The sequence below is a fragment of the Eriocheir sinensis genome, chromosome 56, assembly GCF_024679095.1.
Source record: "Eriocheir sinensis breed Jianghai 21 chromosome 56, ASM2467909v1, whole genome shotgun sequence".
In the NCBI taxonomy this organism is placed as follows: domain Eukaryota; kingdom Metazoa; phylum Arthropoda; class Malacostraca; order Decapoda; family Varunidae; genus Eriocheir; species Eriocheir sinensis.
This window is the reverse complement of record NC_066564.1, coordinates 10439969-10464436: the sequence shown is the minus strand read 5'-3', so window position 1 is coordinate 10464436 and position 24468 is coordinate 10439969. Positions and strand designations below refer to the sequence as shown.

Genomic DNA, 24468 nt, shown 5'->3' with positions numbered 1-24468 from the left:
AATGCCTGGCGTTTCCAACACATAACACGTACGTACTTTAGTTATTTAATTACGGAAAATACATCAGTGAAAGACTTAAAATGGACACGTACTGGCGGAGTTGTAATTAAAGAAGCAAACAGCTGTTGGGTACACGTCATGTCTCTGGCCTAACTCATCTTTGCCTTATTTTCTTCACGCTCTTCCTCTCATTCCTCCTTAGATCTCATTCTTTTGTGACCTATTGTGTTTGTTACTGTTACCAAAGTTCTGAAGTGTCATTATATATGGTTCAAGTGTGGCGCAGTTAACAGCTGATCGAGGTGTAAGAATTACCCACGCCCCCCTAACAGCTGATGACTTTTTTTTTCCCCCTATTATTTCCCATGTTTGTTGATTTATTTTCCACCTTCATATACGTCATAATTATTTACCTGGGATTGTACGTGGGGTCATCTTCAAGGGGGGCGGGGTGAGTGATAGGCCGGGGCAGCCATGCGCAGATGTTTGAAAGTATATTAGTGAGATCGATTTTTTTTTCATATTCTATTTTTTCACTTTTGATTCCTGTATTTTCATTAGTTTTCCACCTTTACATGTCACATAATTCTTTACCTGGGTTTGTGGGGGGGCAGCCATGGAGGTGTCCATCAGCCACGCCCCCTTAATTAAGCCATATTACCTCTCAGCCACGCCTCCCAACAGCTAATGACAGTAATTAAGACAAAAATAAGCTAATTGCAGTAATATGACAGTAACAAGGCAGCAGTAATAAGGCAAAGAGCTGATGGAAGTGTGCAAGCCCTATAGTCACGCCCCCCTATAATTAACAAAATAAGCCATTCTCTCAGCCAATCCCAAAATAAAATGATGGCAGTAATGATTGAGGCAGGAATAAGCTGATAATAAGACAGTAATAAGGCAAGCCATTATGTTTAGCACCCCCTCCCCTCCCCCGTAACAAGCCATTATCCCTTAATCTTCCCCCCAAATAACAGGTACGTGATGTCTGCTTCCCTTCCCCTGCCGGCCCTGCCATCAACTGACCACTGACAAGTTTATTCGTGGCTGACGTGGAGTGAACATCAGTGGCCGGGGAGGTTAATTCGTGCTGTTTGGAGAGAGGCCATTAACACCTTTTCATTATCCGCGGCAGGGAAGGTCAAAGGAATGGGCTCGTCAGTACCCCGCAGCATCTGTCCTCAGGTGAGAGATGAGAGCTACTCGAGATAATTACCAGGTGAGCTCAGGTAGGAGACGGCCCGTTATTACCTCTAGGTCATTGTTAAATATTTTCTCAGCTCATGAACTAATAAGGATTGTTGATTGTTATAGTGTACATAGTGTTGTGTAGACGTGTGTGTGGTGCCTCGACCTAGCTATTACCAGGTGAGCTCAGGTGGGAGACGGCCCGATATTACTTCTCCATCAGTTAAATTTTCTCATCTAACTAACTAAGGGTTGTAGTTATATTTGGTTTACATTGTGTTGTGTAGACTGTGTGTGTGTGTGTGTGTGTGTTGCCTCACAGCTGGGGTGGTCCCCGTTGTGTCCTGTGTTTGTGACCCAGGTGGTGAGGTTCACCTGGTCCACGAGGGATGATAAGGCTGCCCAGCTACCTGCAGACTTGGAAGGTATTTATCTAGTCTCTCACTCATCGCACTGTGCAGTTTGACTATTTTCTTTCTTTTAATTAGTTCCCATAGCAGTGGCTAAATAGGGGGTGGAGGGGCCCCCATTTGAAGGCAATGTCAGATCTGGTTAAACTAAAATAAGGATGATGGGAGGAGTGATTGTATCACTCCAGAAGTACTGCGCCTGTTGCGGTGTGAGGTACAGTACACCTATGTGCTATATGGAGTACTTTGTGCACACAACACACTAATGTATGTGTTCCTTTTAGTCACAGATCACTTGTTTGAGGTGATTTCTTAAAACATGGTCTGGGGGGGATATATTGAGGGATTTAGTTATGCTTGTTGCATTCTGTCAGGAGGACATGGGTCAAGTTTTAGGTTAGATTTAGTTTTGGTGGATTTGGTTAATATAAATATGTAATACACTTTGCACTGTTGTTGGTTGTTAGTTGGCGGGCGGTGGGCATATATTTCTGAATTTTATGAAAGCCTCCCCCTCCCTGTCTGGAGGTGGCCAGGTCTAGTTAGATTACAGTGAAGGGGGGGAGGAGCATGAGCATTTGCCCACTGGCAGTGCTGAGTGAGTGTGTAAGTGAGAGTTTCATGTATATTGACCAAGCATTCCAGGAAAAGAAGGGAGGAGGAGGCAGAGAACTCTGAAAGCAAGGGAATAAACAATAGGATGGAGGAAAGAGTTTTTGTGAAGCAGTCTTTGAATGTTGACAAGGGGGGAAGCTGAGAAGGATGGAGGGGAGGCCACTAATGAAGTCCAAAGACAATTTGTTGGGATCATTGTTGCCAGAGTACTTAGAGAATGGTAGTACCAAGTTTGGGTATCAATGTTATGGTAATTTTATGTACATCAAAGTTATGATGAGTCAGAATTGACATGGTATGGTGTATGTCATGCCCCGAGAGCTTATTTTACTCTTTTTCCTCTATTTTCCTACATGACCTCTGCATGTATCGAAACAATACACGAGAAATTAATCAAGACCAGGAGAGGGTATTCGCTGGCTGCCTGGGCTGGGATTGAACCCGCCAAGTGGGTTATGGGAGGCTCCCCTATCGGGCCTAGTCGCAGCACTACATATGCATCAAGTTGAATGTTAAAATGTGATTTCTGCCACTGAACACAGATTGCTTATTCCATCCAGAAGTGGCAGTGGGTCGACATTAAATTTCTTATCAAAGGATGCAGCTCATTCATTTCAGTGTATATGTAGTCAAGGATGTGTGCATGAAGAAAATCAGGTGCAGGTTAGCTGTGCATAGGTGGCCACACAGTTAAGCACTAGATAAGATTGATAATAAAAAAAAAAAAAGAATAGATAAAAAAATGTGACCTTTCAGATGGACTTTAACCAACTAATGGAGAACATATGCCTGTGAGCTAGAAATTATTCACATTTAGTTACAAACTATTATGAGGAAATATAATCTAGAAGCTGTGTCACCTGACTTTTGTGTATGTTACAGATACTAGGTTACCTGAAACTCCTGCAGAAGAAACATCGACTGAAACTACCGAAATTCCAGCCAAAAGGCATGAGATGCCAATGCCACCTCTCTGAGCTGGTGTCACCCAGAGACCTGAGCTTCAGGAAGAGTCAGGCTATTGGACACAAGTCTTATGGACCTAACAAGAACTACAGCTGAAGAGAGGTGCCATGGTGGGCTGCCAGGAGTATCTTCACCATGAATGAGGTCAGGTTCTGAAGGTTCAGCTGCAGGGAATTGATGCAGACCAGTGTGTGCCACTTCAAGATGTTGGGGTTCTTGAAGTGTATCTTCTGTACATCTCCAGTACACGACAAGTAAGACATGTATTGTAAAGTATGCATTGGTGTGTGCGTATGCCCCAGTGCATGAGAAGGGAAAGAGAGTAAAGATTGGCATTAATCGATTTTAGGAGGAACCAGGAAAGTGTCTGCAAACTTTTGGGAAAGAACGATGAGTACAGTAAACCCTCAATATAAGTCCAACTGGGGGGAACTTAGTCCATTAATGCCAAAAGTCCGTTATAGGGAGCAGCATGCAGAAACTATGTCAATTTTACTTTACAGGGTCTCCAGAGAAAGTGTAAATAGACACCTGGTCATAATTGAAACAAATTATGAGTGTCTCCAGTGTATTTGAAGTCTAGCATACATATAGCAAGGAAAGTTTACAGCTTAATGAATGCAGTGTAATCTTATACACAAGCCATCAGTACTTGATAGGTGAGATAACAAAACTAGATAAGTTTGCTCTGAGCAGTAGCAAAATGTTATTTTCAGTTAGTGATATTCTTCCTTTCTCTTGGCAGACAGCTCCTGAAGTTTGGCTGACAGGAGGAGTGTTACACCACTGTGTGCAGGTCATCCCTTCCCCAGGCCACTACAGACAGGTGTTGGAGGGCTCCACAGCAGACATGGTCCACCATTCCCCACACCGATAGCAGTCCTCCACCCAGGCTAGTTACAGATAGGTGTTGGAGGGCTCTGCAGCAGGAAAGGTCCACAGTTCACCACACCTGAAAGCAGCAGCAACCAGGGTTGGCAATGATTAAATCAATTTGATTTAATCATATGATTAAATCATTGATTTTTTTATTTAAAAAAAATCAAATTTTTTTTATACTAAAAGTATTCCATAAGTTAAATGATGTGCTCCAAAGATGATAAAGTAAAACAACCTATTCATATGCAATGATTCATTTATTCTCTTCAAGGAAAAAAAAAAAAAAAAAAAAAAAAAAATCCTACATTATTATATCCTCTTCCTCTAATGTTGCCAGCTTGCCATATGTTTTTTACTAGATAAAAAATCAGCCTCCTTTAGTTTTCTAACTTGGCAGGCAATGTATCATAATAATAACCAAGGTTAGCAACCAAATCGTAACAGAATAAAAGTAAACTTTCTTCTCTGTAGTAATAATATAATATGCTGTCATGAAAATGACAACTTCAAGCAACTCTGTCTTAAACCTGGTCCTGTACCAACTACACACAAGAATGTATCTTTGATTTTTATATATATATATATATATATATATATATATATATATATATATATATATATATATATATATATATATATATATATATATATATATATATATATATATATATATATATATATATATATATATATATATATATATATATATATATATATATATATATATATATATATATATATATATATATATATATATAACTACCAACTACAAACAAGTATTGAACAAGTATGTATCTTTGATTCTTTGAATTATATATATATATATATATATATATATATATATATATATATATATATATATATATATATATATATATATATATATATATATATATATATATATATATATAAAAAAAAAATAAATAAATAAATAAATAAAAAATAAAACCTGGCAGCAACATACACATTTACCATATGTTTATGTAATGCTATGTTTTCTACTTAAATAAAACAGTGGAGACATTCATATTGTTTGATTTTTTGCCAAGTATTCTATGTATAACACACATACACACTATACAAACACTGATCAAATTAGTGTAGAAACCCCACAAGGGAAACCTTACAATTACTAAACTAAAAACAATGTAATACATTCCCAAAAAGCTATATATAGACTGAAAAATCATCTGTTGGTAGATTACCAAGTCTATATGAATACTATGACATGCATTATATAAATCTGTTGCAATAAAGGAACTAAAAATACTGCACTGTCAGCATGAACTTTTCTTTGTTCCCTGCTGCTATTGGTTTCAGGGGCCGTGTCATAGCATTTTTTGGGGGAATAATCTTTTGAGAAAGTCAGGGAAAGGATGATAATTTGACTGAGCATTTCAAACCTTGCCTTGTTTTCATAAATATAATTTATTGACAAGATGTGGATAATTAAGGCACTCAGAGGAGGCAAGCAGGGATAAAACCTGAAAATTGAAATGCTTCCTGTTGCAAAGTTAGATAATGTTTTTTATGGAGACGGCCTTGTGCACCTGCACTGGGAGGTGCACAATGCTGTCTCCATAGAAACGTTCACTAGCATCACGACAGGAAGGATTTAATGTTGGGTTTGATCCTTACATGCCTCCTCCAAGTGCCTTGATTATCCAAATCTTGTTAATGAATCACATTGAGAAGAATAGGGCAAGTCTGACATGTTTTGTCAAATTATCATCCTTATCCAACTTTGTTAAAGTTATTCCCCCAAAAATTATACAACACAACCTCTGAAGCCCATAGTAATGGTGAATGGGAGGGAAGAATCATAGTTAAGGATATCATAAGTGCTGAAATGGAAATGTGCCACAAATGGAAAAATTAGTTAATATTAGTGAGAAAAGGAAATTCCATGTTGTCCAGAACCAGGGTGTAACACCAGATACTAGTCGAGAGGAAGTAAAATTAAGAATAAAAAATGGTATATCAACATGACCAGATGAAATACCAGTGAAAGTGTGGGAGGTTCAGGGCAATCACAGGATTGACATGCTGTGGAACTTGATGCAGCTCAGGAAAAAATACCAGGAGAAGAAAGGTAGTGTTATTATCCCAATAAATAAAAGATCCAAGACTGTTAATCATAGGGGAATAAAGCTAATATCTCGCACCCTGAAGATCTGAGAAAGAGTGATTAGAAAAGATACATCTATAAGACAGGAACAGTTTGGTATATGTCATGCAATGTAGACAGTGAGACATTATGAGAAAACACTGGGAAAGGAAGAAAGGGATCCACATAGTATCCACAGAACTAGAGATGGAATACGAGAGTGCCATGTCAAGAAGTTTGGGTGTGTGTGAGAGACAAGGGAGTGATGGAGAAGTACCTGAGGATGCTTCAAGCTATGTATGAGGTGTTGGGTTAATAAAATGGATACCAGTTAGAGTTGGTTTACCTCCAATCTTCCCTAAGCCTGAGCAGTTTTGATCTGAAAATTAATGTTATGTCCTGTGGAATAATTTAAGAAACCAATCCTCTCACTGTATGCTTTTTGTTGATGACATACTATGCAACACCAGCAGAGATGTAACAGTTAACCCCTTGACTGCGGATTTCCTACAAGAAGACATCACCATGCTACAGGAATGGAACAAAAAGTGGCTGATACAATTCAATGAAGAAAAATGTAAAGTCATGCACCTTGGGAGGGGATATACAGCATACCAATACCACATGGGAAACACTCCACTATCCACCACAGAAGCAGAGAAAGACCTGGGATTATATGTTACCAGGCTACCAGTGAAAGCCAAATCCGTGCCAATCGCAGCGGACGGGTTAAAATTAGGGCAGTGGAGGGAGGTTATGAATAACAAGGGACTTAAATTTAGTAGTAAGAGGGCAGAATACATGAGGTTCAACAAAGATCAAGAATAATATGGAAGGGTGAAGGTTAAGGAGAGTGGATAAGTTTAAATACCTATGTTTGATGACATTAGAAAAAGGTAGAAGAGCATTGTCACAGACTATTCTACCCCATAATTATACACCAGCAAGCATGCATAAGTTACCTCCATGTATCTGCTGCTTGTTTACCGTCCAGTTACCACACAGCTGAAGATTGTGTTCATTCCACCTTCCAGTCTCCCTTTCAGCTTAGTTCCACATTCTTCCCTGTAATGTAAGGGACAAAATCAAAACAACTCTGGATATATGTTGTGTGGGGGGTTTCATTATCATTATTATCCTTACTGAAATCCATGAAAGGGCATCACAGGAAAAAAAGACATTGCTACAAACCCAATCAATCCCCCCTTGATGAGCAAACATGGATATGAAAATAAAAGACAGTTGCAGCCATACTGAAACTGAATTGCAAAGCTCATTACAAGTGTATTGATAAAAAAGTAATTAAATTTGAGAAATCTAACCAAACTTAACATTACCTCTTATCAGGAGTTGGGCTTCATCCCCTCTCAACCCCCCTCTGTCTAAATCTAACCCAATATAACATTACCTCTTAACAGGGAAGAGGAATGAGAAGGAGAAATGTGAGAAGGAGAGAGAGGGAGATGCCCAGAAGAATCACAGTCGAAGGGTGAGCAAAGTAATGCGCCCCCTGGAGTGTGCCACCTATGTAGGTAGAATTGGAGGAGTTGACATCAGCCCTAAAAAGTGAATCCGCCAAGCTGTCATTTCTACGGTCAGGTGTCAGATGTTGTCAGGTCAGGTTCCCTCTTAATGGGCTCGGCCAGGCTCGCCCAGCTGGATTTACGCAAGGCCTACGAGGCCTTGATTTTCGCCACAGTATGGACTGATCGAAGTAGACTCATTTTTAATTCAGATACAGCTGTCGCTAAGTCCTATTTATAGGTGAGGTTATGGAGGTGAGGTTTTTAAGTTGTTATGTCTATTCTTTAAGTTTTACAAAAATATCATAGTAAAATAAAAGGTATTTATGAAATATATACCGCATCAATAAATGAATAGTAATGAAAAACACCACCATCATAATGGATGAGAAGGGGTCATGAGCTCCCACCCAGGCCGGGTATCCCCCATCTTGTGGCTGTCAAAGTGACAGCTCGGCGGCTTCACCTCAATGAATGGGATTAGCAGACCGTGTCGACTCCACCAATTCTACCTCCATGATGCCACCCTTTCACTCCTTCATTGCCTATTTCAGTTGCATGGGAGGTTGACTTGCATCTTGTATGGCTCCTATCTATCAATATTTTTGACTTCGGAATGTCACAAAATGTTTTCAGGTGAGTTGCTTGAATTCCAAGGGCCATTTGACCAACACCTCTCTCACAGCTGGGGAACTGGCAACCATGATGGATCCCAATATTCCCACCTCCATTACATCACATAATTTACCAGCCATTATTAGGTTTTATATTATAGAGGAGTGAACAGAACACATAAGGCTTCAACACTTATTCCTGGGGCCCTCATAAGTATTGGCATTGGGCTATAATGGATCCTGATAGCCTCACTCCTATATACATCACTGAAATCATTTACCTGCCAATATTAGCTTTTATATTGTAGAGGAGTGAACAGAACACATAAGGCTTCAACACTTACTCCTGGGGCCCTCATAAGTATTGGCATTGGGCTATAATGGATCCTGGTAGCCTCACTCCTATATACATCACTGAAATCATTTACCTGCCAATATTAGCTTTTATATTATAGAGGAGTGAGCAGAACACATAAGGCTTCAACACTTACTCATAAGGCCCTCTCTCATAAGTATTGGCATTGGGCTATAATGGATCCTGATAGCCTCACTCCTATGTACATCACTCTGGAATCATTTACCTGCCAATATTAGCTTTTATATTATAGAGGAGTGAGCAGAACACATAAGGCTTCAACACTTACTCATAAGGCCCTCTCTCATAAGTATTGGCATTGGGCTATAATGGATCCTGATAGCCTCACTCCTATGTACATCACTCTGGAATCATTTACTGCCCATTATTAGCTTTTATATTGTATAGGAGTGAACAGAACACATAAGGCTTCAACACTTACTCAGGGGGCCCTCCCTCATAAGTATTGGCATTGGGCTATAATGGATCCTATATACCTCACTCTGGAATCACTTACTGGCCATTATTAGCTTTTATATTATAGAGGAGTGAACAGAACATATAAAGCTTAAACACTTACTCATGAGGCCCTCATAAATATATGGTGTAAAGACTGATTTGACGTAGCCCTTCAGCGGACGTCCTCACACACAGGGTTTGGGGTCCTCATTCTCCTCCTCCTCCTGCAACAAACAGTTCATTAATTATTAAGCCAGTTACTAAAGGTTTTAATCAGAAAATTCATATATGCTTCCTTACTAATGTGACTTTCTATACAACAAGGTGAGGTCATTCTTTGTTGATTTATACCATAAGATGCTGGCTATCATGTGTTTGAAGATACCCTAAACTTAACTTAACACAACCTGAGGACAACTTTAGGTGCTAATATTACCGTTATAATGTTAGTGGCCCTGTGGAGCGCTGCTACGGCGGCGGACTGGGGCCTGAAACCTCATCAACGGCTACGGTAACCTAACGAAACCCAAACAAACACTATAGGTTTTGACTCAGAAAATTCATATATGCTTTCTTACTAATGAGATTTTCTATACAACAAAGTGGGGTCATTCTTTGTTGATTTATACCATAAAGTGTTGGCTATCATGTGTTTGAAGATACCCTAAACTTAACCTAAGAAAACCCAAACAGCTACTATAGGTCTTGACCCAGAAAATTCATATATATGCTTCCTTATTAATGAAACTTTCTGTACAACAAAGTGAGGTTATTCTTTGTTGACTTATACCATAAGGTGCTGGCTATCGAGCGTGTGAAGACATTCTAAATTTAATATAACCCGATAGTTACTTAAGGTCTTGACTCAGAAAATTCATATATGCTTCCTTATTAATGAGACTTTCTATACAACAAAGTAAGGTCATTCTCTGTTGATTTATACCATAAGGTGCTGGCTATTGTGTTTGAAGATACCCTAAACTTAAACTTATGAAACCCAAACAGTTAATATAGGTCTTGAATCAGAAAATTCACATATGCTTCCTAATTGATGTGACTTTCTATACAACAGAGTGAGGTCATTCACTGTTGATTTATACCATAAGGTGCTGGCTATCGTGTTTGAAGATACCCTAAACTTAATCTAACATAACCCGATACAATTACTACTAAAGGTCTTGACTCAGAAAATTCACATACGCTTCCTTATTAATGTGACTTTCTATACAACAAAGTGAGGTCATTCCCTGTTAATTTAAACCATAAGGTGCTGGCTATCGTGTTTGAAGATACCCTAAACTTAATCTAACATAACCCGATACAATTACTACTAAAGGTCTTGACTCAGAAAATTCACATTCGCTTCCTTATTAATGAGACTTTCTATACAACAAAGTGAGGTCATTCACTGTTGATTTATACCATAAGGTGCTGGCTATCGTGTTTGAAGATACCTTAAACTTAATCTAACATAACCCGATACAATTACTACTAACGGTCTTTGCTCAGAAAATTCACATACGCTTCCTTATTAATGTGACTTTCTATCCAACAAAGTGAGGTCATTCTCTGTTGATTTATACCATAAGGTGCTGGCTATCGTGTTTGAAGATACCGTAAACTTAATCTAACATAACCCGATACAATTACTACTAAAGGTCTTGACTCAGAAAATTCACATACGCTTCCTTATTAATGAGACTTTCTATACAACAAAGTGAGGTCATTCTCTGTTGATTTATACCATAAGGTGCTGGCTATCGTGTTTGAAGATGCCGTAAACTCAATCTAACATAACCCGATACAATTGCTACTAATGGTCTTGACTCAAAAATTCACATACGCTTCCTTATTAATGTGACTTTCTATACAACAAAGTCAGGTCATTCTCTGTTGATTTATACCATAAGGTGCTGGCTATCGTGTTTGAAGATACCTTAAACTTAATCTAACATAACCCGATACAATTGCTACTAAAGGTCTTGACTCAGAAAATTCACATACACTTCCTTATTAATGAGACTTTCTATACAACAAAGTGAGGTCATTCTCTGTTGATTTATACCATAAGGTGCTGGCTATCATGTTTGAAGATGCCGTAAACTCAATCTAACATAACCCGATACAATTGCTACTAAAGGTCTTGGCTCAGAAAATTCACATACGCTTCCCTATTAATGTGACTTTCTATACAACAAAGCGAGGTAATTCTCTGTTGATTTATACCATAAGGTGCTGGCTATCGTGTTTGAAGATACCCTAAACTTAATCTAACATAACCCAATACAATTACTACTAATGGTCTTGGCTCAGAAAATTCACATACGCTTCCTAATTAATGAGACTTTCTATACAACAAAGCGAGGTAATTCTCTGTTGATTTATACCATAAGGTGCTGGCTATTGTGTTTGAAGATACCGTAAACTTAATCTAACATAACCCGATACAATTACTACTAAAGGTCTTGACTCAGAAAATTCACATACGCTTCCTTATTAGTGTGACTTTCTATACAACAAAGTGAGGTCATTCTCTGTTGATTTATACCATAAGGTGCTGGCTATCGTGTTTGAAGATACCCTAAACTTAATCTAACATAACCCAATACAATTACTACTAATGGTCTTGGCTCAGAAAATTCACATACGCTTCCTAATTAATGAGACTTTCTATACAACAAAGCGAGGTAATTCTCTGTTGATTTATACCATAAGGTGCTGGCTATTGTGTTTGAAGATACCCTAAACTCAATCTAACATAACCCGATACAATTACTACTAAAGGTCTTGACTCAGAAAATTCACATTCGCTTCCTTATTAATGAGACTTTCTATACAACAAAGTGAGGTCATTCTCTGTTGATTTATACCATAAGGTGCTGGCTATCGTGTTTGAAGATACCCTAAACTCAATCTAACATAACCCGATACAATTGCTACTAAAGGTCTTGACTCAAAAATTCACATACGCTTCCTTATTAATGTGACTTTCTATCCAACAAAGCGAGGTAATTCTCTGTTGATTTATACCATAAGGTGCTGGCTATCCTTAACCTTCACCTCACCGTCCAGCTCCATCTCACCTTTGTCAAATGTCCTTCCAGCGGCCGGCGCATTTAATTCCTCTAACTCACGGCATGCGATTAATGAGATTGGTTTTATTAACACGGCCATGTCTCGCTTCCTACCTTGCTCGTCTTCCAGTTCTTATACATGAGATGACACGCCACGCCTACAGCAGAATGATGACAACAGCTGTGGGAAAAATCTTGTCCGCGGCCACAACAACACTGCGGCAGGTCACCTATGGGCAGATTATCGTACTCAGAGTATCGTATTTTTCGGTTTCCCCACATCTATTGCAAAAGTAAGACACCAGTAATTAACCATTTCAACGATAACTATAATTAATCTAACTAGTGAGATGGAGGAGACAAGTTTTGGGGTCGGAAATCGGCAATAATAAGAGGCTGATCACTTCTTCTTTTGACCTGTGACGCTTTGTATCGCTTCTTAGGTCCTCCTCTTTTCTTATTTTTCACTTATACACACTTTTCAGTATTGCATCACTTTCTTAAGCACTTAATCCTGAACTCTGGTTTTCTGGCAACGCATTCTATGGCAGACTCCCTTCACAGGAAGAGTCACAGTAAGTATAAGATGAAGACGCCATTTTTGGACCATTTTTCGCCGTGCCTTTCAAACACGTGCTTTCTCTACAGAGCTAGTTACACCACAACAGTCCATCAGTGCTGTAAATATCTGACCACAGCCATTACCTACCCCCCCCCCCAAAAAAAAAAAAAATAAATAAATAAAAATAAAATAAAATGCAGGTCACCAAACATGAGTTGTCTGCTACTATATACCTGTACCGCATGTTCCCAAGAGCTAGCTACATATGGGACAGGTAGCAAGGCGTAAAACTTTAAAGCAGGGCCAGCATGCATGCAAGATGGAACTCCACAACTTCTCTTAGCAACCTTTCTCTGCCCATGATGGAAGCTTCACTATTATCATTACTAAATCTATTGTTAAAGGATGGCCAAACTTAATACAAGACCCCTTCCTATTGTTAATGCAGCATTTGAGGAAGTAAATCAACCTTATAAAGCAGCGCCCTTGCTCATGGCAAAAGCTTCAGTATTGTCAATGTTGAACAAACTCTTTAAAAGACGACCCAACCTGTGAATACAAAACTTCTACCCAGTGTCTATGCAGCATATGAAGTAAATCAATCTTAGAAATCAACCATATTGCCCATGGTATAGAAGCTTCACTATTGTCATTGCTACTCATAAAAGCTGGCCAAATCGTGAAATCAATACCACAGACCTCTTCCCATTGTCTATACACATTTGAGGAAGTAACTCAATCTTATAAATGAACCCATGCTCATGGTGGAAGTCTCAATATAATAAAACCCTCATTGCTGTACCAACTAAAAGACGGACAAAACCAAGCTTACAAGACCTTCTTTGTCTATACAACGTTAGAGGAAGTAAATCAGTCTTATAAATTAACCCGTACTCGTGGTAGAGGCGACGTATTGTCATTGCTAAACACTTTAACAAATGGCCAAACCTGTAATTACAAGAGCTCTTCTCATTGTCCATGCAGCATTTGAGGAAGTAAATCAATCTTATCAACCCTTGTTCACAATAGAACCTTTACTAGTTCGTCATTGCTTAACTGTAAAAAGTACCAAACAAGACCTCTTCCCATTGTCCATGCACCATTTGAGGAAGTAAATCAATCTTATAAATCGACCCTTGCTCATGATATGTTTTACTAGCTTGTCATTGCTAAATTAACTAAAACCAAACTCTCAAGAGATTACCAAACCTTCGCTAGTTTACAGTTGCTTAAGAATACAAACCCTCTTCCCATTGTCTATGCAGTGTTTGAATAAGTAAATCAATCTTAAATCAACCCTTGCTCATGGTAGAAGCTTTTGTCAATGCTCAACTAACTTTTAAAGGACAGCCCAAGGTAACAAACTTTTCCCATTGTCTATGCAGCGTGTGGGGATGTGAATCACTTATAAATCAACCCTTGCACATGGTAGATTCACTATAAAAAAAATATTTCATCGCCAAATGAACTAAGATGGACAACACCGAGATTACGAGACCTTTTCCCATTGTCTATAATATGTTTGAGGAAGTAATTATCTTCTAAATTAACCCTTTCTCATGGTATAAGTTTAAGCATTGACATTTTTTATAGCTCTTAAAAGACGGCCCAACCTGTGAATACAAGAACACTTCTCATTCTTCCCATTCCCATTGGTGCAGCACTTTTAGGTGTAAATCATTCTATATCAATCCTTGCTATTGTTAGGCAACCACTTACTTGTTCCAGGTAATATTCAGAGCAAAGCTTCACAACTCAGTGGTGAGTACATACTTACATACTAACCTTCAGCTTGGAGATGACCACAGGCAGGTACTATCCATTTGTAGGTGGACATTGTTACCTGTTATTTAGATCCACGAACGGACATCAAGGGAAAAATAAAAATAAAATAAGACCCCAAAAGTTCCCTCCGGGTGTAGACATCATGGTGACAGTAAAAAATAATACATAATTAATAAATACAAGTACAGGTTGTGATAGCGGAAGCAATATGAGTTGTAACAGCGGACACAGCAGGGTGGGCTGATAGCGGATGCAGGAGGACGGGTTGGGATGGTGGACGCATGACGGGTCCATTACCTGGCATTTAATGAGGTGCAGCGCTTCAAGATTCTCTATTCATTTCTCTTCACATTTTTTCCCTTTTCCAGTCTCCCTTTCTGGCTCCCATTCCCTTTCCGTCCCCAACATACCCTTACAAGTACCACATTGGAAACACCCCACTATCTATCACAGAGGCAGAGGAAGGCATGGGAGTGTATGTTACCAGGCTACCAGTGAAGGACAAATACGTGCCAACCGCAGCGGACGGGTTAATGTGGTGTAGCGCTGAGGTAAATTCTTCTCACTCAACCCTTGCTATTGTTAGGTAAGCAAGTACTTGTTCCCGATACTATTTAACGTACACAAGCCAGTGGTGAGAACATACTAACCTTCAGCTTCGAGATCCCCACAAGCAGGCAGACATTTGTAGGTATTTTTATAGTGGTGCCTGTTATGTTATTTAGATTCATTAAGGGAAAATAGAAAATAATGTTAATCTAAAGTAGCCACAAGTAGATATATCATACAGTAAATAAACAATGATAAAATAGAATAAGGAGAAGTAAAATATTAATACCCATTGAATTAAGTGGGTATAGACATTGGGTATATTTTGTAAGGCTTTGGGAGAGGTCATAATTGGTATAAGGCTTTGCGAGAGGTTGTTGAGTTTCCATCAAATACAAATATATTCCCCAGTACGTAATGATTAAATATTTTTTCCAGTACGACACTAAAGTACGTACGTAACAAATATATTCCCTAGTACTTATAACACTTAAATATATTTCCTGGTACGTATAACACTTAAATATATTCCCCAGTACGTAACAAATATATTTCCAAGTATGTAACACTTCAATATATTCCCCAGTATGTAACACATATTTCCCAGTACATAACACTTAAATATAATTCCCCAGTACGTAACACAAATACATTCCCCAGTACGTGTAACACTTAAATATATTCCCCAGTACGTGTAACACTTAAATATATTCCCCAGTACGTAACACAAATACATTTCCCAGTACATAACACTGAAGTACAGTCCCCAGTACGTAACACAAATATATCCCCCAGTATGTAACACTTCAATATATTCCCCAGTACGTAACACAAATATATCCCCCAGAATGTAACACTTCAACATATTCCCCAGTACGTAACACAAATATATCCCCCAGTATGAAACACTTCAATATATTCCCCAGTACGTAACACAAATATATCCCCCAGTATGAAACACTTCAATATATTCCCCAGTACGTAACACAAATATATCCCCCAGAATGTAACACTTCAACATATTCCCCAGTACGTAACACAAATATATCCCCCAGTATGAAACACTTCAATATATTCCCCAGTACGTAACACAAATATATCCCCCAGTATGAAACACTTCAATATATTCCCCGGGCATACTGGTGAAGTTTCCAGTATGGCATTGGTAGAGGTTGATTGGTAAGGCTTTCATTGTATTGGTAGTGTTTCCATGGATAGTTTTAAGTGTGGTGATAGTTCGACAAAGCTTCTGCAGCAACATGAAAAAAAATCACGAGAACCCAACTCCTCTCCTTGGTAGAGAGGATTTGCACGCTGAACGTGTTGCTGACCAGTTTACACAACGCAGAGGACACAGACACAAACACACCAGACGCTGGGGTCCAGACATTGCCCCAGCAGCGACTACAGTAAATAATTTAATCAACCCGTTTTTTCTCAACCCGACCACTGCTGACTGGGAATGAAGGCAAACACTTCATTCAACTCTCTCTTTCTTATTATGTATATTTGTTTATTCAGTAAAGATCAGGAATTATTACCTGTACTGCAGACATGAAAGTGTATTTAAGAAACAATCATTTTTGAGGGTAAGGCCTCTCAACCTTGTGTTCTCATGTACCTGAGACACTTAATTGTTAGCATAGGATACTTTGTGTTAGTTTTGACTTTTTTTCCACACCACCTCAAGAGGTAAAAGTCTAGGCGCATTTTTATTAAAGAGGTTTCCCCCGTAGGCCTAATCCTCTCTGACCTTTCACCAGGAAGCAAAATAAGGTCTTGCACATGCAGGAGCAGAACAGGTTGTGATAGTGACGCAGTACGGGTTGTGATAGTGACGCAGTACAGGTTGTGATAGTGACGCAGTACAGGTTGTGATGGTGACGCAGTACAGGTTGTGATGGTGACGCAGTACAGGTTGTGATAGTGACGCAGTACAGGTTGTGATGGTGACGCAGTACAGGTTGTGATAGTGACGCAGTACAGGTTGTGATAGTGACGCAGTACGGGTTGTGATAGTGACGCAGTACAGGTTGTGATGGTGACGCAGTACAGGTTGTGATGGTGACGCAGTACAGGTTGTGATAGCGACGCAGTACGGGTTGTGATGGTGACGCAGTGCAGGTTGTGAGGGTGATGCAGTACGGGTTGTGATAGTAACGCAGTACAGGTTGTAAGGATGATACAGTACGGGTTGTGATAGTAACGCAGTACAGGTTGTGAGGGTGATGCAGTATGGGTTGTGATAGTAACGCAGTACAGGTTGTGATAGTGACGCAGTACGGGTTGTGATAGTGACGCAGTACAGGTTGTAAGGATGATGCAGTACGGGTTGTGATGGTGACGCAGTACAGGTTGTAAGGATGATGCAGTACGGGTTGTGATGGTGACGCAGTACAGGTTGTGAGGGTGATGCAGTACGGGTTGTGATGGTGACGCAGTACAGGTTGTGAGGGTGATGCAGTATGGGTTGTGATGGTGACGCAGTACAGGTTGTGAGGGTGATGCAGTATGGGTTGTGATAGTAACGCAGTACAGGTTGTAAGGATGATGCAGTACGGGTTGTGATAGTAACGCAGTACAGGTTGTGAGGGTGATGCAGTACGGGTTGTGATAGTAACGCAGTACAGGTTGTGAGGGTGATGCAGTACGGGTTGTGATAGTAACGCAGTACAGGTTGTAAGGATGATGCAGTACGGGTTGTGATGGTGACGCAGTACAGGTTGTGAGGGTGATGCAGTACGGGTTGTGATAGTAACGCAGTACAGGTTGTGATAGTGACGCAGTACGGGTTGTGATAGTAACGCAGTACAGGTTGTGATAGTGATGAAGTACGGGTTGTGATAGTGACGCAGTACAGGTTGTGATAGTGACGCAGTACAGGTTGTGATAGTGACGCAGTACAGGTTGTGATAGTGACGCAGTACAGGTTGTGATAGTGACGCAGTACAGGTTGTGATGGTGACGCAGTACGGGTTGTGATGGTGACGCAGTACAGGTTGTGATAGTGACGCAGTACAGGTTGTGATGGTGACGCAGTACGGGTTGTGATGGTGACGCAGTACAGGTTGTGATGGTGACGCAGTACGGGTTGTGATAGTGACGCAGTACAGGTTGTGATGGTGACGCAGTACAGGTTGTGATGGTGACGCAGTACGGGTTGTGATGGTGACGCAGTACAGGTTGTGATAGTGACGCAGTACGGGTTGTGATGGTGACGCAGTACGGGTTGTGATGGTGACGCAGTACGGGTTGTGATGGTGACGCAGTACAGGTTGTGATGGTGACGCAGTATGGGTTGTGATGGTGACGCAGTACAGGTTGTGATGGTGACGCAGTATGGGTTGTGATGGTGACGCAGTACAGGTTGTGATGGTGACGCAGTACGGGTTGTGATGGTGACGCAGTACAGGTTGTGATGGTGACGCAGTATGGGTTGTGATGGTGACGCAGTACGGGTTGTGATGGTGACGCAGTACGGGTTGGGATCGTGACGCAGTACGGGTTGTGATGGTGACGCAGTACAGGTTGTGATGGTGACGCAGTACGGGTTGTGATGGTGACGCAGTACGGGTTGTGATGGTGACGCAGTACGGGTTGTGATGGTGACGCAGTACGGGTTGTGATGGTGACGCAGTACGGGTTGTGATGGTGACGCAGTACGGGTTGTGATGGTGACGCAGTACAGGTTGTGATGGTGACGCAGTATGGGTTGTGATGGTGACGCAGTACGGGTTGTGATGGTGACGCAGTACAGGTTGTGATGGTGACGCAGTATGGGTTGTGATGGTGACGCAGTACGGGTTGTGATGGTGACGCAGTACAGGTTGTGATGGTGACGCAGTATGGGTTGTGATGGTGACGCAGTACGGGTTGTGATGGTGACGCAGTACAGGTTGTGATGGTGACGCAGTACGGGTTGTGATGGTGACGCAGTATGGGTTGTGATGGTGACGCAGTATGGGTTGTGATGGTGACGCAGTACAGGTTGTGATGGTGACGCAGTATGGGTTGTGATGGTGACGCAGTACGGGTTGTGATGGTGACGCAGTACAGGTTGTGATGGTGACGCAGTACGGGTTGTGATGGTGACGCAGTATGGGTTGTGATGGTGACGCAGTACGGGTTGTGATGGTGACGCAGTACAGGTTGTGATGGTGACGCAGTATGGGTTGTGATGGTGACGCAGTATGGGTTGTGATGGTGACGCAGTACGGGTTGTGATGGTGACGCAGTACAGGTTGTGATGGTGACGCAGTATGGGTTGTGATGGTGACGCAGTACGGGTTGTGATGGTGACGCAGTACGGGTTGTGATGGTGACGCAGTACGGGTTGTGATGGTGACGCAGTACAGGTTGTGATGGTGACGCAGTACGGGTTGTGATGGTGACGCAGTGCAGGTTGTGATGGTGACGCAGTACAGGTTGTGATGGTGACGCAGTATGGGTTGTGATGGTGACGCAGTACAGGTTGTGATGGTGACGCAGTATGGGTTGTGATGGTGACGCAGTGCAGGTTGTGATGGTGACGCAGTATGGGTTGTGATGGTGACGCAGTCCAGGTTGTGATGGTGACGCAGTATGGGTTGTGATGGTGACGCAGTACGGGTTGTGATGGTGACGCAGTACAGGTTGTGATGGTGACGCAGTACAGGTTGTGATGGTGACGCAGTATGGGTTGTGATGGTGACGCAGTATGGGTTGTGATGGTGACGCAGTACAGGTTGTGATGGTGACGCAGTATGGGTTGTGATGGTGACGCAGTACAGGTTGTGATGGTGACGCAGTACGGGTTGTGATGGTGACGCAGTATGGGTTGTGATGGTGACGCAGTACAGGTTGTGATGGTGACGCAGTATGGGTTGTGATGGTGACGCAGTATGGGTTGTGATGGTGACGCAGTATGGGTTGTGATGGTGACGCAGTACAGGTTGTGATGGTGACGCAGTACAGGTTGTGATGGTGACGCAGTATGGGTTGTGATGGTGACGCAGTATGGGTTGTGATGGTGACGCAGTATGGGTTGTGATGGTGACGCAGTACGGGTTGTGATGGTGACGCAGTATGGGTTGTGATGGTGACGCAGTACGGGTTGTGATGGTGACGCAGTATGGGTTGTGATGGTGACGCAGTACGGCGAATGCAACACTTAAACAAATGTAACACTTAAATATATTCCCACGTACGTAACACAAATGTTTCCCCCACTAGGTACAGGTAACTCTCGATTTACGCGAGTATTGCGTTCTTGGAGAGGTTGCGTAAATCAAAAACAATGTAAATCAAACAAGAGGTAGGTTTCTGTCGAAAAATAAATACCGTATTTTTCAGCGTATAGCGCGCACCTTTTTCTAAAAAAAAAATGCCTGAAAGTTTAGCCCTGCGCCTTGTACGCCGAATGTACAAATTTTTAATGATTTTTTTCTTCTTTGGGATGTTTTTTGTCTTATCCAATAACAACACCAAACTTTCCTTTATCATTGTATATAATCCTTCATAGTCCGTAGCTGTCTTATAATATGTTACCATAGAATACAGGGCGATCTAATAACTACTATACAAAATTGAAATCGATGGAGGATTGCCCATGCCTTGCTGTTATCCCGTTTTTCCGTCGGGCGCCATTTGTATGATCTTGATCTTGATGTCACAGGTGGCTTGATTGTATGACTAAAGAGCAGTACAAGCTACATAAAAAATCATATTGGAAAAAAATATCCATGTGTTCCTTATTAATTATTAATATTAGTGAGAATAATGGGGTAAATATGATATCAGAAACTGTACATCATGAGTCTTGTACGAGGAGATATTTCGCGCAATACCAGCCAGGCCGCCATTTGCACTGTTTACAAACCACACAACCACACCCATACTACAAACAGCTGCATGCCGCGTGTCACCAGAACCGTGTGAATTGTGTCTTGCCTAGTTCTCTGTCATAACCTACGAGTGATGGTGGGAATAATATGCTTATTCACTTCATTCAGTGGAGAGAGAGAGAGAGAGAGAGAGAGAGAGAGAGAGAGAGAGAGAGAGAGAGAGAGAGAGAGAGAGAGAGAGAGAGAGAGAGAGAGAGAGAGAGAGAGAGAGAATATCCATATCACCGAGATATCCACTCAGGCACACAGTCTCAGCCTCACTCGTGTGAGGAAGAAATGAGGGACACCATAAGTGGCACTGTGGCTAGCTAGTATTGGTACCGGTACCGAGCAGTCTGGTACCGGTACTGTACCATATAGCTAGTACCGTTAGTACCGGTAACTGCCCACCCCTATTGTTGAGTAGCGTGGCAGCGTGGGTACTGTATTGTTGTTCAAGTGGCGCGCGGGAAGAACTGAGCTCTGCTGTGTGGCCGCGGCGCTATGTGAGTCCAGTTGCGTGAGACATCTGGTGGCCACTCCATAAAATATCGCGTATAAGTGGAAAAAACGTGTAAATAATTTTATTTTTTTTGGATTTTGGACCCCGCGTTATTTAAAAAACGCGTAAACCAAACTCGCGTAAATCGAGAGTTACCTGTAACACTTCAGGCCTCTCGGATAGACAGGACATGCCACCTCCTATATATATGATACCTCCTCTTCCTCTTGTCTTCTTATCTTCTTCCTCCTCTTCAGGCTTGTTGGCCTGGAAAGTGTTGTAACACAGCAGCAGCAATATCATCACCATTACACCAGAAATTAACATGTAACACTTAAATATATTCCCACGTACATAACACAAATATTTCCCCCAGTACGTAACACTTCAGAACTCTCGGATAGACAGAACATGCCACCTTTTACTGTTTAGCCTACTCCCCATATGATACCTCCTCCTCCTCTTCTTCCTTCTTATCTTCTTCCTCCTCTTCACAGTCTTGTTGGCCTGGAAGAAAGTCTTGAGTGACGTACTGAGAGGAGGGAGAGGAAAAGGAGGAATTTGGAGGAAGAAGAGGAAGAGGGAGAGAGGAGGAAAAAATGAGGTATTTGGAGGAGGTAGAGGAAGCTGATTAACCCCTTCACTCCGGCGACAATGACGTCTGATGGCGTCACCGTATAGAAATGGTTAGTCCTCTTCCAAACCTCTTAATCCTCTTCTAAACCTCTTAAAAGGAAATGGAAGAGGATTAAGAGGAAAGGGCAAAGGCAAAAGACAAATGCTGACACTAAAATCATGTAGCTTGTTGCAACTGGCTACGAGTTATCAACATGTCTACTTTTTATCCACTTTTTGTCCGAAGTCACCCTGGTTGACGGTATGTTTCCTTACTAATGAGACTTTCTATACACCAAAGTGAGGTCATTCTTTGTCAATTTATACCATAAACTGCTGGCTACCATGTTTAAAGACTCCCTAAACTTAACATATTCTAACCTAACAAAACCCAGTCACTATAAGGACTCAAAAAGTTCATATAACCTTCCTTACTAATGAAGCTTTCCATTCAACAAGGTAAGGTCGTTCTTTGTTGATTTATACCATAAGGTGCTGGCTACCATGTCTTTGAAGATATTCTAAACTTAACCTATTCTACCCTAACAAAACCAGGAAGTTACTATAGGCCTTGACTCAACAAATTCATATAACCTTTCTTTTGATAAAGCTTTCCATACAACAAAGTGGTCATTCTTTGTTGATTTATACCATAAGGTGCTGGCTACCATGTCTTTGAAGATATCCTAAACTTAACCTATTCTAACCTAACAAAACCAGGAAGTTACTATAGGCCTTGACTCAACAAATTCACATAACCTTCCTTTTAATGAAGCTTTCCATACAACAAAGTGAGGTCATTTTTTGTTGATCTATACCTTAAGCTGATGGTTGATGGTGGTGTGCTGGGTAGGGAGAGAGCCAGGCTGTTGTGTCACAGCATACTGGGGTGTCACACATAAGGGCAGCATAGGAAGGGAGTGCAGGGAGTACCGGAAGTGCCACATACCTCACTGTAATGCAAGGTAGCAATGAGCTATGGCAGATACGAAAAATAAAAATGAAGCCACAAATTGTGGTTTGAAATGCTTATTTTTCTGAAACCTGTCTTTTCTTTCTTCCATATTCTCATATCATCAATTGACTTTATGATTAGTGAAGGTAACACTTTTTGTGCTTCTATGGGCTGAGGTGCTGAACATCGATTCAACTCCCACAGGTTGTGTCTCAGCATGCTGGGGTGTCGCACATGAGGGCAGCATAGGAAGGGAGTGCCAGGTAGTGCCACATCTTCCTGGAAATCAAGGATGCAATGAGTTACATATGCGAGGAAAGACTCAAACAGTTAAACTTGCATTCTCTAGAAAAGTAAAGGTGCAACTTAATCTAGGTGTATAAATGGATCAAGGGCTTAAATAAGGGGGATATTAATAAGGTTCTGATGGAAAGAGAACCAGGTAGGACACATAGCAATGAGTGAAGAATAGATAAATTCAGACAGGACATAGGCAAAAACTGGTTTACTAACAGTGGTGGATGAGTGGAACAGGCCTGGCAGTCATGTGGTGAGTGAGTGCCAATAATAACAGAGTGGTGGATGAGCAGATCAGGCCTGGCAGTCATGTGGTGAGTGAGTGCCAATAATAACAGAGTGGTGGATGAGCAGATCAGGCCTGGCAGTCATGTGGTGAGTGAGTGCCAATAATAACAGAGTGGTGGATGAGCAGATCAGGCCTGGCAGTCATGTGGTGAGTGAGTGCCAATAATAACAGAGTGGTGGATGAGCAGATCAGGCCTGGCAGTCATGTGGTAAATCAGAACAGGCAGAAAGGGAAGAAAGGAGGAGGATGAAGATAAAGTATAAATTATTAACAAGAAAACGAAGCTGAAAGAGAAACAATGATTAAGAGGAGGAGGAGGAGAGAGAGAAGGAATAACTAAGAGGAGGAGGAGGAGGAATGCTGACCTGACCTCTTCTCACAGGGTGCTGAGTGCTGCCTCATGTCCTTGCCAACTTGTTCCTGGGCCGCCCATTTCTTGTGTCCTGCAGGATGGGTGCTGGGAGGCTGTGGGAGGCGCCGGAGGAGGAGGCACACACAACCTCCGATGTTCAGTGCCAAAATGTGGTGCGTGTGATGTGTGTGTGGTGTATGTGGTGTATGTGGTGCGTGTGGTGTGTGTGTATGGTGTGTGTGTGTGTGTGTGTGTGTGTGTGATGGGTGTGTTTTGCCATGCCAACAAGCAAGCCCCTGAGGAAATAACCCGCTGGACAGGCAGTGTGTGGCACGGTAACTTAAGTCAGCCTGGGATAATAGGTTAGTTTTATTGAGGTCCGCTTCACTGCCCTGGAAGGGGAACACAGGGCTCGCACCCCCCAAAGACAGGAACTCTTTCCTCGCCCGGCCTTATGCAGGGTGTGGTGCGTGTGAGTGTGAGTGTGTGTGTGTGTGTGTGTGTTGTGTGT

General features: G+C 41.4%; 4 long non-coding RNA genes across 24 annotated transcripts; 2 read left to right on the top strand and 2 right to left on the bottom strand.

Moving 5' to 3' along the window:
* The first annotated feature begins 958 nt into the window (after positions 1-958).
* LOC126984295 (uncharacterized) lies at positions 959-4072 on the top strand. 2 transcript variants are annotated; one of them, XR_007736554.1, is made up of 3 exons: positions 959-1219; positions 3096-3433; positions 3925-4072. It is a non-coding gene; the product is annotated as an uncharacterized LOC126984295 (long non-coding RNA). The 2 variants fall into 2 exon arrangements; XR_007736553.1 differs by having other exon boundaries at positions 960-1185.
* LOC126984292 (uncharacterized) lies at positions 3731-12737 on the bottom strand. 2 transcript variants are annotated; one of them, XR_007736532.1, is made up of 4 exons: positions 12200-12737; positions 9238-9340; positions 7128-7230; positions 3731-4131 (listed from the first exon to the last, which is right to left on the bottom strand). It is a non-coding gene; the product is annotated as an uncharacterized LOC126984292 (long non-coding RNA). The 2 variants fall into 2 exon arrangements; XR_007736531.1 differs by having other exon boundaries at positions 12305-12735.
* On the top strand, positions 9557-12274 carry LOC126984293 (uncharacterized). Of its 19 annotated transcripts, none has more exons than XR_007736536.1 (5): positions 9591-10355; positions 10678-11187; positions 11510-11670; positions 11832-11992; positions 12153-12265. It is a non-coding gene; the product is annotated as an uncharacterized LOC126984293 (long non-coding RNA). The 19 variants fall into 19 exon arrangements; XR_007736544.1 differs by having other exon boundaries at positions 9596-10355; positions 11510-11578; positions 11901-11992; XR_007736539.1 differs by lacking the exon at positions 12153-12265 and having other exon boundaries at positions 9557-10355; positions 11510-11578; positions 11901-12114.
* Positions 12738-21275: 8538 nt separating the features above from the next.
* On the bottom strand, positions 21276-24464 carry LOC126984296 (uncharacterized). Its single transcript, XR_007736555.1, has 3 exons — positions 23976-24464; positions 22883-23298; positions 21276-21956 (listed from the first exon to the last, which is right to left on the bottom strand). It is a non-coding gene; the product is annotated as an uncharacterized LOC126984296 (long non-coding RNA).
* Positions 24465-24468: the final 4 nt, after the last annotated feature.